At 43.9% G+C, this 18,207-nt stretch overlaps 1 non-coding gene across 1 annotated transcript; it reads left to right on the top strand.

The window, feature by feature from the left end:
- Positions 1-1,534: 1,534 nt before the first annotated feature.
- Positions 1,535-1,640, top strand: LOC116071596. The gene has a single exon (XR_004111007.1). It is a non-coding gene; the product is annotated as a U6 spliceosomal RNA (small nuclear RNA).
- Positions 1,641-18,207: the final 16,567 nt, after the last annotated feature.

Below are 18,207 nucleotides of genomic sequence, written 5' to 3'. Positions count from 1 at the left end.
CGCTCGCGGACGGGTGTGCTTGGTTCCCTTTGCTTCATACTGGGTTACAGCGGATGGAATTGGGAGCTGGAGGCTCACTCATTTGCAAAGCTGAGCTGTACTGGAAACTGAAAGGAAACCCTGGGATAAACTCAGGATAATTATCCCCCAGGCCTTTCTTCCTAGCTACATCTTTCCCTATCTTGTCTTTGTAGGCTAAGGCTTGATTCTACTGCATTGACACTTTCCCCATCAACTGGGGATTATTCTGCCTCATGTTCTGGAATCTAGTAGTCCATGTGAACTCTGTTCTGGGGCTCTCCCATGCAGGGAGCTGGGATGAACAATCTGCCAGCATTTGACATGCTAGAAAAGTGTCAGAACCAGTCACTCTCCAACCTTTAGAGCTTCCACCCAGAGTATCACCTCACTTCTACTCAGTTCATTGGCTGGAATGTCACGTCAGCACACCTATCAGAAGCAAGCTTCTTAAATGTACATCTTGATCGTGAACGTGTTTCCTCTTCCAGTCCTAACACCACCACCATCAGCTCCTCTACTCCAACAGTCTTCAGCAGAAGTTCCTGTCTGCTTTCTCTAAACTCACTCTCAGTTATTTCTCCAAATCTGCCTTCCATTCTCAAGTCAGAATGACTCTTACATAACTGCCTTTCCCCTAGGTCAACACCTTTCACTAGTTTTCATTTGCTCTGGAGTCCCAGCCTCCTGTCTTTCGTGTATCCTGTAGATCTCTGGGCCTGGAGACCATCCTTCCTGGACTCTCTCTTCCTAACTCCTCCTAAGTCCTTGAGTTTCAGGGTCTTTGTAGTTCTGTTCTCCATACCTAGAAAGCACCTCACCCCATCACCTTTCACCATGTTCCTGATGATTCTTCAGCTCTTAGTTGGCCATCCTTTTGCCAAAGTCTCAAGCCCACACAGGTGTCTTGTATAATTCTCTTTGCAGTGAGAACTTCATATTTTTGCAATGTGTATTGGCTATAAGCTCCACAAGGGCAGAAGCCTTGTTATGCTTTCTGTTCACATAGCCTAATGGCCTAGGGCAGCACTTTGTTATCTTTGCTCTTATTTGTTGTCATAGTCACCATCCTACTGCTATGAGGAGACACAGTGACCAAGACAACTATTATAAATTTTAATTAGGGCTTTCCTACAGTTTCAGAGGTTTAGTCTATTATCATCATGGAGGGAAGCATGGTGGAACATGGGGTGGTGCTGGAGCAGGAACTAAGAGCTACATCCTGATCCAGAGAGAGAGAGAGAAAGACAAACCAACAGACAGACACTAGGTCTGATATGGCTGAAACCCCAAAGCCCAATCCTATTGACATTCTTCTCCACAAAGGCTATAAGTCCTAATGCTTTCAAATAGTGCCACTCTCTGATGACTAAGCATTCAAATATATGAGCCTATGGGGGCCATTCTTATACAAACCACCATATTAGTAAAGTGAAGCTAGGTATGGTGGTATATTCTTGTAATCCCAGAACTTGGAAAGCTAGGGCAGGAGGACTGTGAGTTTAAGAACAGTCTGGTGCTCGCTTCGGCAGCACATATACAAAATTGGAATGATCCAGAGAAGATTAGCATGGCCCCTGCACAAGGATGACACGCAAATTCATGAAGTGTTCCATATTTAAAAAAAAAAACAAAAACAAAAACAGTCTGGGTACACGGTGAGACTCTGTCTCAAAAAACCAAGAGCTGAGGACGTAGGTCTGAAGTGGAGCACTTGCCTAACATGTACAAGACTCTGGGTACAAACTCCAGTACCACACACAGACAATTAGTTCATTTGTTAATTAAATAGTTTTTCTCCAGTCCTTCCCCTGTTTCTGCCTGCTCAAATCAGACACTTAACTTAACCCTGGTTAATTTGAAACAAAGCCAAATTGTTGGAGTGGGCCATGTTGCAATGTCCATCACATTTTCTGTCACTTCACAGTCACTACAGAGCTGTCTGCCATTCATTCTCCCAAGACCTCCTACTCGCAGACCTGTGGTCATCATACATCCTCAGCATGCAGGTGTTAAAATGAACCTGCACCACATCAAGCAGAACTCATCTCATCATCTAAGGCTGATGTAGAACAAAGACTGCATGTGTCTGACAAAATACTGGAGAAAACTACTTCAGGGAAGTGGTTTAGATGTTTCACGATCCTTGACTGCCTTGGTTCGTGGTGAGGCAGAGCATGAGGCAGGAGCATGTGGGTAGAGCAGAGCTGACTCATATCTCATAGCCAACTTGGGTAGAAGGTGAAGGAGCTGGGAACAAGATGGTACATTTTGACATATATCCCAGCAAACCACTTCTTCCAAATAGACACACCTCCTACTCCTCACTGTCTCACAATAAAGCCATCACATTATGAACCCTTTAAGGGGTGAATCCACTCATCAAGACAGATTCCTTGGGATCTAATCATGTCCCCAAAGCCATCAGCTGGCAACCAGGATCCCAGTTTATGATCTGGTAAGGATATTTCATATTCAAGCCACACCAATATCTCTGTTGTTCCCCATGGGCCTGCTTTGCCCCCATCTTTGGCTTCATTTTATGTTCTTCTTTTAGCCTCATCCGGCCTTCTGTGATAACATTGATGTCCCTGCCCTTCTGATTCAGACCTGTTCTAGCCACAGGTCCTTACACTTGCTATTAACTCTATCTGGAGGGTTTTTTTTTTTCAGTTTCCTTCCTCATTTAATTCAAATAACTGCTTCAAAGTTACCCTTCCGGAAAAGTTTTCTCTATAGAATATAATCCTTCTTTCCCATTCTCATGACCTGCTTTCATTATTGCCTGTTATCATGTGCTACAAGTGTTATATATTTATTTGTTTATTGTCCCATACTTCAAACTCATGTATATTTCATGAGAGTAGGCACTCTTTGTCTGGCTTGTCTAAGCATTTTCTATTTGTGGTTGGTACCTAGTGCATGGGGGCTCAGTGAACACCAGTCATTGATTATGCTATTGACAAATTGACTGGTTTTGTCATTAGAAGAAATTATGGAGAGATTATGCTTGGTTGATTTTTTTAACTGCACTATAACATGTATTTTCTCAAACATGGGAGAAATTACCTTCCAAAAGGCAATTTAATGTTCTTCCATTCCCCTGATACAACCTGTTCTGGTTTCAGTGTAAAATGTCTGTCATAAGCTCATGTGTCTGTACACTTGTTTCTCGGATGGTGACATTGTTTGGAGAGGCTGTGGGATGTTTAGAAAGTGGAGCCTAGTTGGAGGAGGTCTGTCACCTTAGGAGCAGATCTTGTAACTTAAAGCAGTAACCCAGCTTTAGCCTGAGCCCCCACTGTTCCCCGTTGGCCAAAATATAAGCAATCTGCCTCATGCTCCCATTCCCACAAATATCAACACGCCCTTCCCATCATGAAACTATGAGCCAAAATATACTAATCTCCACTATGCTGTTTCTGTCAGATATAAATATGCTATTTCTTGGGACAACTGGAAAAGTGCCATGAGGAAAAGAGCCCATCCATCAAAGGTCCAGGATATAAAACTGCAACCTCATTTGAAAAAGATTCCCTTGAAAGAGGAGTGCCTGGAAACGTGGAGCATCTAGAGTGTCGTTGTAGAACACAGCGGCCTAGGGCAGTGTTTTCCCAGGTTCAGCTACAGTGGATAGATGGACCACTGTAGTACAGGCCCGAGTGGGAGGAGACTACATCTTCAGTGATGGCCTTAGCTTCATCCCTGTGCTGCTGATTTTGTAGGCAAACAGAATGCAAATGTTATGGGGTCATGGAGCCTTGTGATGTATCTATGAAATAAGCCAATAAGACCAAGCACTATATATATAGCAGGGTTGGATCTCCTGCAAAAAAATAACCTGAGATGTCCTCGAATGTAACCCTGAAATGAAGCCCGAACTGTTTCCTAGTTATTGGAGACACCAAGAGATGTCATGAACGCGAAACTTCTGCTAAGGAAAGTCAAAGCATGGATTGGAGCTGCTTCAAAAGAAAACTATATCTCAGCCTACTGGAGAAGCACTTGATGAAAGGGAAGCAAGGGCGTTTGCTCTGCTGGGGTTTGGCCTTAGTCTGATCTCTTCTCCCTGTGCCCCATCCTTCTTGGTTGGGATGGAAATGTTTCCTCTGTGCTATGGGCATATTACATTTTCTTGTTATCTTACAAGGACTCATAGCTATGAGATTTTGGTCAAAACAGTAAAGACTTTGGGAGATTTTTGAAGTTGGATTGGATATATACTATACATTATGGGATGGCCTTGAGTCCATGAATGCCAGAGGCTGTTAGAATTGAGTATGGAATGTCTCCTACAGACAAAATGTGCTTGACATTTTGTACCTAGTAAGTGATGCTGGTTTTGAATGTTGTGGAATCTGTAGGATGTAGAGCCAGGCTGGAGGGAGTCGGAATTTTGGGTGGGAGACCCTTATAGCGCCCAGTTTCTTTGTGTGTTCTGCCTGCTTCCTGGTTCACCAAGATGTGAGCAAATCACTTACATTGCTACAACCATGGATAAGAGCATCTCTCCCCACCCTGGAATTGTGAGCCGCCCCCAAACTACGTCTCTCTGAAGTTGCTTCTATCCCGTTATTTTGTTACAATGATGAGAAAAGCACCTCATACCTCCCTTGCCTATGTCCATGTTCACTCACATATGTACAGACACAGTATATACCTACGACTTTATTAGGTCATTAGCTGGGGTGGTGGAAAGTTGATGGTCTTTGATTTTTTTTTCCTTCATGTGTTGTCAATTTCAAATAAATTAAGTTAGTCCCAAGAAAACAAAGTCTGAATTTCACAATTTTCTGAGAATTATTGGAACCAGGTCTTCCACACGAGATATGAGTCTATAAATATTTTCAGTGCCTAATGCAGTAATTACATTTTGGTGCTGATACACATGTAAATGTTTTCATATTTCTACCACATGCGTGTTGGAGTGTACACACATTTTTCTTTCTTTTTCTTTCCTTTTTTTTTCTCTCAAGAAAGCACATAAAATACAAATCTCTCTACTTCAAAGTCCTAGCAGAGGAGTTGGAGTTCTAAATATTCTCTGATTTGGAGTGGTGTTCCACTACACTAGCATGAAACCCACTCTTCATCAAAGTGGTTTGCTTCAATCAGGCTTGCACCGGCAAGCTATAAATTATAAATCCTATCTTCTGTTTTACATGGGAATGGCAGCTTGGAGGTGGATCCCACTCCAGCAGATGGACTCGAGGTAGTTTCATGTCCTGAGCTGCTTCTGATTTGCTTCTAAGGTCATTTTCAAAGACTCTCGCCATTAACTTCAGAGGTATCCAGGCAAGGAGCTTTCAACAGCTAAGTATGGGTTTTTTGGCAAAGGTTCTGATAGTTAAACAAGGCAGTGTAGTATGAGGCAGGGAGGAATCACAAACAAGGAGATTGGAGGGACTAGTGGGAGGGAAATGTGGCTGGGCCTGGATGAAGGGAGAGAAAGGACACCCCCCCCCAAAACACAAAGGATACCCTCCCTACATCTCTACCCCCACAGTAGTCAGATTTCTCTGGATTCTCAGTCCCTTCCTGAACAAGACATTAAAGTGACTGAGTAGTGACTGGAGCCTTAGCATCTGTCTAACCTATGCTTCAGTTTCCTTCAGGAGCTGTGGGGAAGCTGAAGGTCCCAGGCATCAGATTTGTGGTCCTTACATTTTATCCTGAACTGACTAAATGAGACAGCCCCTCTAAGATTGTAGGTAGAGTTGAAGGGTGTGTGTGTGCGTGTGCGTGTAACATTCAATCTCCACATCCCTTGAGCATACTGCTGTCCTGGCTCTGATCTCTCTCCTTCCCTTTCTTGTACTTTCTCTTTCAAGACAGAGTCTCAAGACAGGCCCAGGCTGGTGTCAAATTCACAACCCTCCTGCCTTAGTATCACTCTTGACTTTCCCCTGTGCTCTGTTTGGATCCTCTGAATTCAGCATCTGAAGTGCTAATGGTTGGTCCAGTCGGGAGGCTCGGGACCCTGTCTTCTCAGATACCCTGATGCTCTAGACACCATCGACAGTGCACACAGATGAGCTCAGTGAGGACCAAAGAAGCTTTAGAATCATGTGAGCAGAAGACAGTGACTAGGGAGCATATTCTAGAAGACTGGAATCTAGTATGTTAAGTACATATGCACACATGCACAGCCAGGAGTGTGCTTGGATCCTTGTCTATGTGCCTGGGCAAGGCATGGATCCTGTGCAGTTAACAAAGCATACCTGTTCCTTCCTGATGTTCTTTATTGCTTGGGATACTCATCTTCTCTTCTTGGGGTATATATTAGTAGTCTCTTACCCATGGGTTTATTTTCCAAGTTTTGAATTAATTGTTAAGTGAGAATATGAAATGAAAACTTCCAGTAAAAAAAAAAATGTTTCTAATCGCACATACACTCTGTTCTATGTATGTGATGAAATCTTGTACCACCCCAACCAGGACATGAATCACTCCATGCCCTAACACAGCCATGCTGCATAGGATTAACCAAGCTGTTAATCATTTGCTAGCCATTGAGCTAGTGATTTGGATATGTCTTCCCAGGGGATAAAAAGTGAGTTAGGGTGCTCAGTCATGCACTGAACAAGCCTCCCAATTCTTTCTTCCTTCTAGCACATGGAAGGTACTTCCCATGCTCTATAAAACTCAGCTTGGACAAATGGAACGTGAGTAGAAGTGATGCATCAGTTCCAGGAGGAAGCTGAATGAATGAATGAATGATTTTTTTACTTCCTCCCTTCCTCACTGCTGCAGAAACACAGAAGCACGCACCAAACCCTACCCAGGCTCTGAATAAAGAAATCATGTGCACAGAGACCCCTGCTGGCCAATGGTGGACACACAGTACAAAAGATAAATCAACATAGTTTGGCATTTCTGAGCATGCTTGTTACTGCAGCAGGACACAAGCTCTCCTGACTAATGTACATGACGTCTTGCTTCTCTGATTCCCATAGTACATACTGTCTGATGTCTAGTGGGTTCTCAATAATATTTGATGAACTCATTAATGATCGTGAACACTTTTCCCTTTGAAAGGAACAGCCATCATGTATGTAAACAAAGTAGGTGATGTAGTAAGGGGAGGTTGGCTGTGGAATTAGATAGTATAGATCCCAAACAGGAACGAATGTGTGCTTTTAATCATACTTATCTCATTGGCAGGGTTGTGATTTAAACTATTGCTCTTGGCCTTTATATTTTATCAGTGCTTTGGTAATTAAAAAGAAAGGAAAAAAGAAAAGGAAAGCAGGAAAAAGAAATAGTAGTTGCTGTTGACATAAAATGAGGCTGGAGAATCAGCAGGCGGTAGAGATAACATTTTCTATTTCTTCTTTCTCAGGGCTTGATTTAATGTAAGCACTTGTCTGTTATTCACCACTTCGTATCTTTTAACTCAGTCTACTGAGTTATTTATTCCACAAATCTTTATTGAGCAGGTAGGTGCCAGGTCCTTGGCTGAGTGGATCTGATGTGATTATTCTCTCAAGAAGCACAACCGTGTAAGGTGTTCAGCTGATCTAAGTGCTGCTGCAGTCAGCTTCAAAGATTGTTGGGAGGAGGAACCCATCAGATTTGGGACCAAATGCTTGTTTTCTTGTACCACCTTACATCTCATGCCACAGTCCTCTGGTCCCAGCATTTCCTTCCTTAGCCCTCATCCTAAACGCTTTTTTGCCTAGCATGGCAGCTCTTTGAGAGAGAGGAGAAGAAAACATTGTTGCCTTTCCTAAAGTAGAGAAACAGGCGTCAAGAGAAAGATACATCCTGAGTGAGCGTTAAAGCCGAGATGAGACACTGTGATCTGCAACTTACATTTTCACAGTCAGAGGAGAGTCGCTGTGCTACCTCTAGGCAAGAAAATTGGTCAGAGACTGGTGACTTCCTCACTTGGTGAAGGTCATTTGAAGACTTAGTATCGAAGTTAATACTAAAATAGGGTAATAACAACAATAACAAGAAAAAGTGACAATTGTCGCCAAGGATGTTAATGAACAAGAGTCCCAAGTGTTCCTGATAGGATGCTAGATGATACAGTCTCGGGGGGGGGGAGGGGAGAAAAGAGATATCTACAGAGAAAAGAGATACCTACCAACAGGATCAGGACGTGAAGCAGAGAAGATAGTTATAAACCCACGTTATAAGCAACATCATTCTCATTATCCAGAAGGCAGAAGCAATCATAGTCCATGATAGACAAACTGACATAGCGCATGAGAGGTACACCTACCATCCAATCTCATTTAGCTTTCCTGCACATCCTGCAGTAGAAGGACCACAGAGGACACTGAGGAGCGGCAAACTAAACCAGGAGCAGGTTCCACAAGAAATGATACAGAGCTCCTAGCTATCAAACACATCCAAGGAGGCTGGAGAGATGGCTCAGCAGTTAAGAACCCCCACTGCTCTTCCAGAGGTCCTGAGTTCAATTCCCAGCAACCCCATGGTGGCTCACAACCATCTGTAATGGGATCTGATGTCCTCTTCTGGTATGTCTGAAGACAGCGACAGTGTGATCACATAAATAAAATAAATAATTGTTTTAAATGCACGCACGCATGCACAGCCAAGGGGCAAGTGAGGGGTGAGCTCAGCTAAGCATTCCATTCCTGTTTCGGGGATTGGGGCTGGGGTAGTGCTGGCATTTCAGCAATCTCCACAGAAACTTAGAGCTTCTGTGGGGGAGATGGGACACAGGATAGTTGGTATAGAAAGTCCATGAGAGAGCCCGAGAATTCTAAACACAGAACTGACAAGTGATCTGGCAATTCTGGCTCTGGGTTCCTAACCCAAACAAGCAAAAGCAGAGACTGGCGGGCTATCTCTGCACAGGGGGCTATCTCTGCACAGGTGTTTATAGTAGCATCCTTCACAATCACCAGAGTTTCAAACAATAAGACATCTGTTCAAAAATGAGGGATATGCAAAATGTAGTAAGCCTGAAAAAGAAACCAAATGCTGACTTGTTTTTTTTTTTTTTTCACCCCTGAGACAGGGTTTCTCTGTGTAGCCCTGGCTGTCCTGGAACTCACTGTGTAGACCAGGCTGGCCTCGAACTCAGAAATCCACCTGCATCTGCCTCCCAAGTGCTGGGATTAAAGACGTGTGCCACCACTGCTCAGCTTGGCATGCACTTCTATACTGTGGAAACTCACAGACCTAAAGCTAATGGAAGAAGCCAGTCACGGGACAGATACTGTGTGACTTGATATATATCAAGTTGGTAGTTAAACCCAGACAGAAATCAAACAGTAGTTTCCAAGGCCCATGGGAGGCCAGAGTCAAGAGATTTGCTGATTAAGGATGTATGGAGAGGTTTAAGTTAGGGGGATTTTCAAAAGCTATGCATGTCTGTGGTATAATGTCCTGGATCTGGTTAATGGCTCCAAGCTCTATCTTTAGAAGTAGTTACAATAGTAAAATTTGTGCTGGGTGTATTTTATCACAGAGGGAGAAAATTCAAGTCTCCCACCAGAACTCTCCAGGTCTTGCAGAACTTCTAGGATGTGCATCCAATCCACGAGCCTTTTCCAAAGCAGGTTCTGACTGACAGGCTGAAACTCTTCATGTTGACTGGTTCTGCTTCAGGCCCAAAACCAATTAAGATGAAGACCCAGAAACAGCAAGCAGAGACCCTCTCAAGGCCTTCCCTGCTCTGATGTGTGCAGATGAACCAGCCCTTCCTTCTAGCCTACACGTCCGGTAGATGTCTAAGAGCCCCGCATGCCGCTTACACACAATCAATAGTGTTGGTGTTCATGCAAGCTGTTCTTAAAGCCAGAAGTCTGAGGAGGCAGGTGGGGAAGCTTGCAGTGGGGGAGGAGGAGAGCCAGCCTACCAGGTATCTGTTACTCGGGAAGAGATGAAAGAGCAGTCAGCAAGCCCTTTCAAAGCTGAAAACAGCCTGCACTGGTGGATCACATGGAAGGACGGCCAGCTGGGTAGCAGGAGTATCCTCCAATGAGGTTGACCATACCTGGAAAACCTCTCTGAGCTGCTAGTGTTAATAGATAGTTAATGATTGACGCAGGGGCCTTTTATGTCCCCAAATGAAAGGCAGAAACAGGGCCCTGAGTTTGGCATGGATGACTACCCCAGCACCGGTTCCCTAGCAGAGACGGAATTTTAAAACATTGATGTTAGCTGAGCTTGAGTGGGGCTATACCTCAGCTCACGGAGGAATGAAACGATCTTGTCTGGTGTTCGTCTCCCTTTGTTCTTTCACTCAGACATTAAAAATACAGCAGGCTAAAAGGAGAAAATAAATTTCAAAGTCCCTCCTAGACGGCAGGCACAAAGACAGGTGAGATGTGGAGTGAGTTTGCTAAACAGATAAAGCAAGTCTGGGATGAGCTTTGCTTTCTTTGGAGACGGGCTTAACTGTGCCTTGGCTCCTCAAGGCCTCCTTGGAGGATTCTCGCAGGCGGGCCTTGTATACCTGCTGCCCTGTGTGCTGGGCTGGGCCTTTGATAGAGCATTTCAGAGAGATGCCAGGCTTCCAGGATTCTCACTACTACTCCAGGAAAAAAGCCTTTCTCTGTGCTCTTGGCCCAGCCAGACTGATAGCTTCTGAAGGTGATATGGCTTGGGGACTTAAGAAGAGTAAACACATTTATTAGTGCATAATATACATAGGAAAAAGTCAAACAGATCACAAATGTGTGATTTTCTGTGTGTGTGCTGGATGTGTCTGTCCCCACCAAACAAGCCCATGTAACACCTACCTGATCAATAGACTAGGCATTAATTTTCAGCATGTTGCATCCAAATGTCTGAACTTGGTTCATATTCTAATGGAGAAGCCACTGCCAGGAATGTTGTACTGGGCAGGGAGAAAGCATTCAAGCCTGTCTGCCACAGTACAGATTCTCCCACACTTTGATAATGACTAGAGTATCATATAACTTATCCTCCAACTGACATGGGTTTTGAGAGTGTTGCTACAAGCATCTAATGAGATATAAAATACATTCAAGATTTGAAAATGCACCATAAGCACAAATGCACACCTAAGCCGATACATATGCTGACACAGTAGCAACTGCACATCTACCCAGCACTGTGTTCCAGACCCTCCACTTGCCACTGGCCCGCCCTTTCCACTTGATGCATTTCTCTCTCCGCTTTACCCTGTCTGAGGCAGATAGCTGTACACCGTACCATCTTGCAGAAGAACAGGGGCGGGACAAGAGACAAGCTGGCCTTCCTGCATTGATGCAGAGTTCCTGGGGTGACTTATCCCTTCTGTGACTATAGGTCCTTCAAGCGTGGTCCTCTTCCAGACTGTAGATCTCTCTGGCCTCCAGAGACACACTTTCCTCTCTGAACACCTGGACATTTTCATAGTCCTTTGTGCGTGCTTCCTCCATTGCAGCCTCCTCATCTGTTCCCTCCGAACTACCTTGCTCTCTGCTGGACTCCTGACTAATTTGCTTGCTTGCTATGCGCCACCATTTTTATGCATACCATGTTCATGGACTGCAGTGAGGCCGCAGCTAACTCTTGGTTTTTTTTCCCAGTTTTGTAGATAAGGAAATTGGGAACAAGGAGGTCATTCATCTGCCAAGATGTGTATGGCTTTAAAATGGTGAGATTGGATCGCGACAGCAGTGACAATCATCTAGGGACAGTGAGGTTGGTTTTTCTCAAAATAGTTTCAAGTTGATGACTCTGTGACCTTTTACCATATCCCAAAGTGGCCAGGCATCTGGAGAACTTCACTGCAAATCTTCAGGTTCAGAGAAGAGATGTAGAGACCTGTGAGGTTTATTTAGGTGATCCTGTTTTAAAGTAATAAACCATGGACTGTCGACATCTTTCTCTTTTTCAGATGTTGCCCTAACAGGGTAGGGCAGTCATTCTCAACCTGTGGGTTGTGGCCCCTTTTGGAGTTGTATATCAAATATCTATACTACAGTTCTTAACAGTAGCAAAAATTACAGTTATAAAGTAACAATGAAAATAATTTTATGTTTGGGGGTCATTACAATGTGAGGAACCTGATCCAAAGGTCACAGCATTAGGAAGCATTAGGATTATTGCTCAAAATGGTAGAATTTCCAGACCCATACCATTAACATCTCTGGGACTTTCAAAGATGTGAAGTCCTGAGCCCTGCTGAGTCCTGCAGTGGGGTGTGGCCCTTGACTTCTGCAGTGTCGGTCCTGAAGCTCGGTATTGTCTGACACTCAGAGCTCCAGTGGATCCCCTAGTCTGTCTTTACCCAACAGGAACACAGATGAAGGTAAAATATAGTTCCAGGTCCTTCCTCATCCAGATCTGTTTGTGAAGCTGTTTTAATCCTGAGAGGGACTGTTCATGAACATTCCAGGGCCCTTGTCAAATCCTCAGCCTGGTTAACAAGACACAGAGATAAGAACCCTATTGGGCCATCTTCTACCCTGCTGCTAATCCTAACAGGGCTCCACTCTCGAATGAGGAGACCTTGGTAAACATGGAGCCCACAAAGAGCGGGAAGACATTCTCAACATAATGCTTTTTGAAGTTTTAAAGACTTTTATTTTTATTTTATGTACATGAATGTTTTGCCTGTGTGGGACTGGAAGGCCATGCAAGGGAAAGCCAGTCCAGAGCCAGGGTGAGGCTGTGATGTGGCTAAACCTTGAAAATCTCATCCTAGGATAGGCAGGAGTAGGACTGTTTCCTCCCTGCTCAGGTCCTGCATGCCCTGGCACATGCAGCCTTGCAACTCCTACCTCAGCTACCCCTGAGGTAGTCACATAGCCTAGTGGCAGGGTTACAGGTTAAACCTCCTCTGTCCTTATAAGGACATGTCCACCTAGCATGCAAATGAGGCGTCCCCAGCACCTCAGGTCCAAACCAATGACTTAGACACTCACCCTGAAAACCATTACCCACTCCATGAGTGGTAATGCCCTTTTCTTCCCACACCCCCAAATAGGGAGAACTGTTTCACTGAAAACTATCTCTGGAGAAGGCTATTTCTCCCTCACTCAAGCCAACCAAGATCCTGAAGAACCCATCTGCTCTTAAGCTCCACTCACTCCAGGCCAGCCTGGTGCGTAATGTGAGGAGTGAAGCAAACCAGGAGCAGCATGCCTACTGTCTGTCTGTTTACCGTGTGCATGCCTGGTGCCCAAAGAGCCAGAAAAGTGCTTTAAGGCTTTGGATCCCCTGAAAACTGGAGTTAAACATGGCTGTGAGCTACTATGTGGGTGCTGGGAATCCAAACCAGGTTCTTCAGAGCAGCCAGTGTTCTTTACTGCGGAGTCATCTCTTCCGCCCCTCAATATTATTCTTTAGCAGGGTTCTGTTACTTACCAAACAACAAAAGGAAGTTGGTTATAAGGTCAGCCCATCCCTGTTCAGCCAGAGAAATGGAGCCTATGCAGTATGGGGACTGGCTAGGCAAGTACCACATTTGAAGGGCAGGCTGTGGGGAGAACCAAGAGATGCCTGGGCACTGGCTGAAGCTGTGGTCTACAGGTGGAACTTTTTTCTTCCTCTGGAAACCTCAATTATGCTCTCAAGGTATTTCACTAGATAAAATCAGGCCCACCAGCTTGGCCCAACTCAGTCAAGAGCCAGTCATTTTAATCTTGTCTGTAAAACACCTTCATTTTAACAACTAGATCAGTGTTGGATGAAGTCACTGGGGATTTTACTGCTAAAATCACAAGTAAGATAAATTCAGTTTGCATTTCTATTTTTTTGAGACAAACTGGGCACCTTTGATGTGGCTTAAGATCTGCTGTAAAGCTTGTGGAGTGAACAATAAATTTATAAATTTTTATTTGTTTGTTTTTAAAATCTCTTTCTTCTTATTTTGTGAATATAGATGATCTTCCTGGCAACTCTTCTTACTTCAGTTAAGACAATGGCATAAAGAGACTAGATATTTATCTTTGTTCATTTCTTCTGTCCAGAGTGAAAAATTCCCTTCCAAAAAGTGTGTTTACCTCCCTTTTAACAAATGGGTCACTATTGAAAGCTAGATAGGAGAAGCCCACCTTCTCTGAGCTGGCCTTGGTAGAGGTGACCATAATTAGACCTTAACTCTGTAACCATTAAAACTTGAGTCTGTGAGCTAAGACAAATGAAATCACAGCCATAGCATACAATGCTTAACAGTCCCATGGACCTACAATATCTGGTTCCCGCAGGTTTCAAGTCTGTGGCTCTGAGCCCCAGGAACCTTCCAGGTAAGCAGAATCTGCGGTTGACCTCTTGTCCACCATTTCTGTCACTTACTGTCTGTGACACTTACATGTGTCAACTTGACAGCTTGTCAATGTCCAGATAGCTGATAAAACATTTCTTTAACTGCCCCCTGCTCTCTTTTGACACATTCGCTTTATAGGGCAGGGTGGGTACAATGATTACTCAAGGTAACTGGGGTTCCATCACCTCCAACGTTCATTGTTTCTACGTGTTGGGAGCAGTTAAAGTTCTCTCTCTGCTGGGCACTTTGAAGCACACTATTAGTTATTGCCAAAATACTCTTTGTCATGGAATGTTAGCTATGATTCTTCCTATGGAATGTTAGCTATGACTCTTCCTGTTTTATCACATCCCCGAATCCATGAACCACCCTCCCTCTACCTCTCCTATATTCACTCCCCCCCACCTCCAATTCTGGTCGTTACTCTCCTGGTATTATTCTTTACTTCTGAGATCATCTCTAGTAAAATGGGGCTTGTAAGCCGGAGGAGTTTCTGGAATACTGGCAGCCAAGTCAGTAGACTACTGACAACCTGTATGTACAGTGGAGGCATCATGCAGCTGTCAAGGACCATAGAGAACAGAAGATCGGGGGAGTCAGTATGATGCTCTTGCTCTCTCTTGCTTGACTGGCACCTTATCTCTTCTCTTACCCTTAGATATGAACATTGCATTGCTCCAGCCCTCGGATTTGCACTTGAATAATTGTTTTTTTTAGGCAATCATGGTTAGCCCAGAACTATACCTCTGTTTCTACTGGGTCCCTCCTTTCATATGCAGGGCATGAAACTTCTTAGCCTCTATAGTCATGTTTGCCAATCCTCATAATATATTCCCTTCTGTCCATCTATACATAGTTGAGTTTATTTCTCTAGAAAACCCTGACTAATGTACCCTCAACAACCCAAATCCATTTTCTTCCATATGACTCTGATTGAGCTCCTGCTGAGACACCCTTAGATATCTGATGAATATGGTAGTAGTGGAAAATAGACTAATCCCTTCCTTTCTGGATCTACTGAGGAAGAAAGATAAAAACAGAGAAATAAGAGAGGTGTACAGGACATTAAAAAGTGGTAAGTACAGTAAGGAAGAGAGAAGTGGAGAAAATGGACAGGGAGTGGGGTGCCTGACAATTTTAATAAGGTGGCTTGGGATGACTCCTAAAAAGTTGACAGTTGAATGACAACTTGAAGACAGTGGGGGTATGAGTCACCACACAGAACATGGAAGTAAAGTGTTCCAGGCAGAGGAACAGAAAGTACAAAAGTGACGACATGTCTCTCATCATTTAGGACATCAATATACCAAGAGGCCAAGAATAGCAGGCAAAGACCAAGAGGTAAGGGGTTGCTGGGCCTACTGCATGAGGCCTTCTTCATCAAGTTAAGCCCTGGGATTTTTTCTATGTGGGAGATGGGCATCAGGGAAGACTTTGGCACAAAGTGTGGAAGAATTAGACTCGTTTGACAGCGCCCTCTGGTGTCTTAGAGGAGAAGAGTATAAAACACCAAGGGCAAAGATCAGCAAGTAGTGCAAAGAGTAAACATGCCTGCTGTCAAGTCTGAGGGTGTAAGTTTGGCCTCTGAGATCCAGATGGAGAAAACCAATTCCCACAAGCTGTCCTCTGACTTCCACACAATCACGTGTCACTCAAAGTGAATAAATAAATAAATGTGATTGTTAAAAGTTTTCAGTGGAAAGAAAAGGGCCAATGGTATGTGGGCAGGGAACTAGCAGGAAAATTCTGCAATAATCCAGCAAATTATAGGTATGCTAGGTTTCTCCTTATCTTGACTAAACCACCTAACATACTTGCCATGTTCTATATGTGTTGTGTGCACAGCTGCTATACCACACGATAAATAGTTAAATCTTATGTCACAGACTAGTAGGGGCAGTGTTTTCACAGGAGGGAGGGTCTAGCCTTTGGTAGCTCAGTGATTCTCACAGTTACAAGTGGAGTGGAAATACTACAGTAAGCTTGCAGATTAGGAAACAGAGATTGAGCTCCATCAAGAGAATCAGATGAGAATAAGATGAAAACTGGAGAACTTTTTTTTTTTTAATAAGCTAGAACATCTTTAAAAAATCAGCAAAGATAGATAAAATGAAGCTTTCATGGGAATTAGAAGGTTGAGAAACATGGGAAAGCTTCTATCATAAAGGAAGAGAAAAAGTTAGCTAAAAGAACAGGAAGACCAGAAACGCCTACAACAGGCTATAGAAAGAGCATGTGCCATGCCCCTGGGACAGGAATGGGCTCCTACACTGGAACTTCCCAGGGAAGGGGTTTAGATTTTATTCTATCCGGTTCCCTGTGATTATTTTTTATTCCTGAGAATTTTATATGAATATGCAATGAAATATGATCATATCCAGCCCCCATTTCTTCCTCCCACTTCTCCCATGTTGCCCCATCAACACAACCCCCTCCAATTTCAACTCTTTTTTTGAGAGCCCGCTAAGTTCAGTTAGTGATGCCCACATGTACATGGGCCTGGGGCCACTCACTACCTGAAGCATAAAAATCCTGCTCCTGGCCATGTCTTCCAAAAAGAATGAATCTCTTTCCCTGAGAATCCAGCAGCTTGCAGAAGCTCCTCGATGAGTATGGGCCATTGAGACCCACTACCCCATTCATGCCTAGATTTTTGTCTGGCTTGATCTCGTGAAGGTCTTGTGCAGATAATCATAGCTGCCATATGCGTAAGAGCTGTATCATTTCTAGAAGACAATGTTTCACCGCACTGCTCCCATTCTCCGGCTTTCCATTCTTTCTGTCTCCTCCTCTGTGATGTTCTCTGAGCCTTGGGGTGTGTGTAGGGTGGGATGGAGATATGATATTGATGTCCTGTTTAGAGGATGAAGACCTTATTCTTGGCACTTTGACCAGTTCTGCCTTTTTCTATTAAAACTGCTGACTGAGGCTGAGAACAGCTTGGGTCCGTGGGTATACACATAAATGTTCAGAAGGCCACTTGACAGCATGGCCATTTGGCAAGATAACAAACAGCGGGGTCTACCATAGAGCCTGTGACCTTCCAAGCCATGGGCTCTTGACTAGGATCACAGTACCAGGCATGAATTCCATGCTGTGGAGCAGAACTCAAATCCAATCAGAACACAGGTATTACCCAGGTTTTTGGCCCAGTTGATTTGCTCTTAGGGGGAAATACAAAGTTGTTTCTTGATGTCTCTATATTTAGCTTTGTTTATAGATCTAGAATTTTTTAACTACCCAGGGCAGGGCTAGAAAGTCAGTTCTATGGTCCCTGTAAACTACCAATGTTGCCAAGCCAACCTATCAAGGTGACAGTATGTACCAGGCACAATGGAAGTGCCATCTGCTCCTCAAATGCTGATAAGCATCTGACTGCTGGACACCAGCGAGCACAGTGTGGTAAGACGGATGAGCCACCATTTTCCCGGTACCATCTGCTGAAGATGCTGTCTTACCCCCAGTGTATACTTTTAGGCATGTTTGTGGAAAATGAGGTGGCTGTGATTATGTGGACTTATGACTGGGTATTCAAATCTACTAGATAGGTCCTTGTATCTGTTTTTGTACTGGTACCTTCCTGTTGTATGACTATAATTCTAAAGTATAATTGAAAATCTAGTGTGGCCACACCTCCTGCAGTATTCACCTTGTTCAGGATTGCTTGGGTGGTCCTTGGTCTTGTGTGCCTCCTCGTACATTTTGGAATTGTTTTTCTCTGTCTGTCAAGAATGACTTTGGACTTTTGCTTGGACTGCATTAAATCTTTCGATTGCTTTTGCTAGGGTGGCCATTTTCATACTTTCATATTAACTCTCCCAATCTATGCACACGGGATGCTTTTCTACCTTCTAGTGTCCTCCCCAATTTCTTTCTTCATAATCATAAAGTGTTTATTGTAGAGGTCTCTCTTTCCCGTGGTTAGGTTCATCCCCAGGAGTTGTGTGTGTGTGTGTGTGTGTGTGTGTGTGTGTGTGTATGTGTGT

The sequence above is a fragment of the Mastomys coucha genome, unplaced genomic scaffold, assembly GCF_008632895.1.
Source record: "Mastomys coucha isolate ucsf_1 unplaced genomic scaffold, UCSF_Mcou_1 pScaffold22, whole genome shotgun sequence".
NCBI classification, from domain to species: domain Eukaryota; kingdom Metazoa; phylum Chordata; class Mammalia; order Rodentia; family Muridae; genus Mastomys; species Mastomys coucha.
The sequence above is the reverse complement of the archived record's forward strand: the minus strand, read 5'-3'. Positions and strand labels throughout refer to the sequence as shown.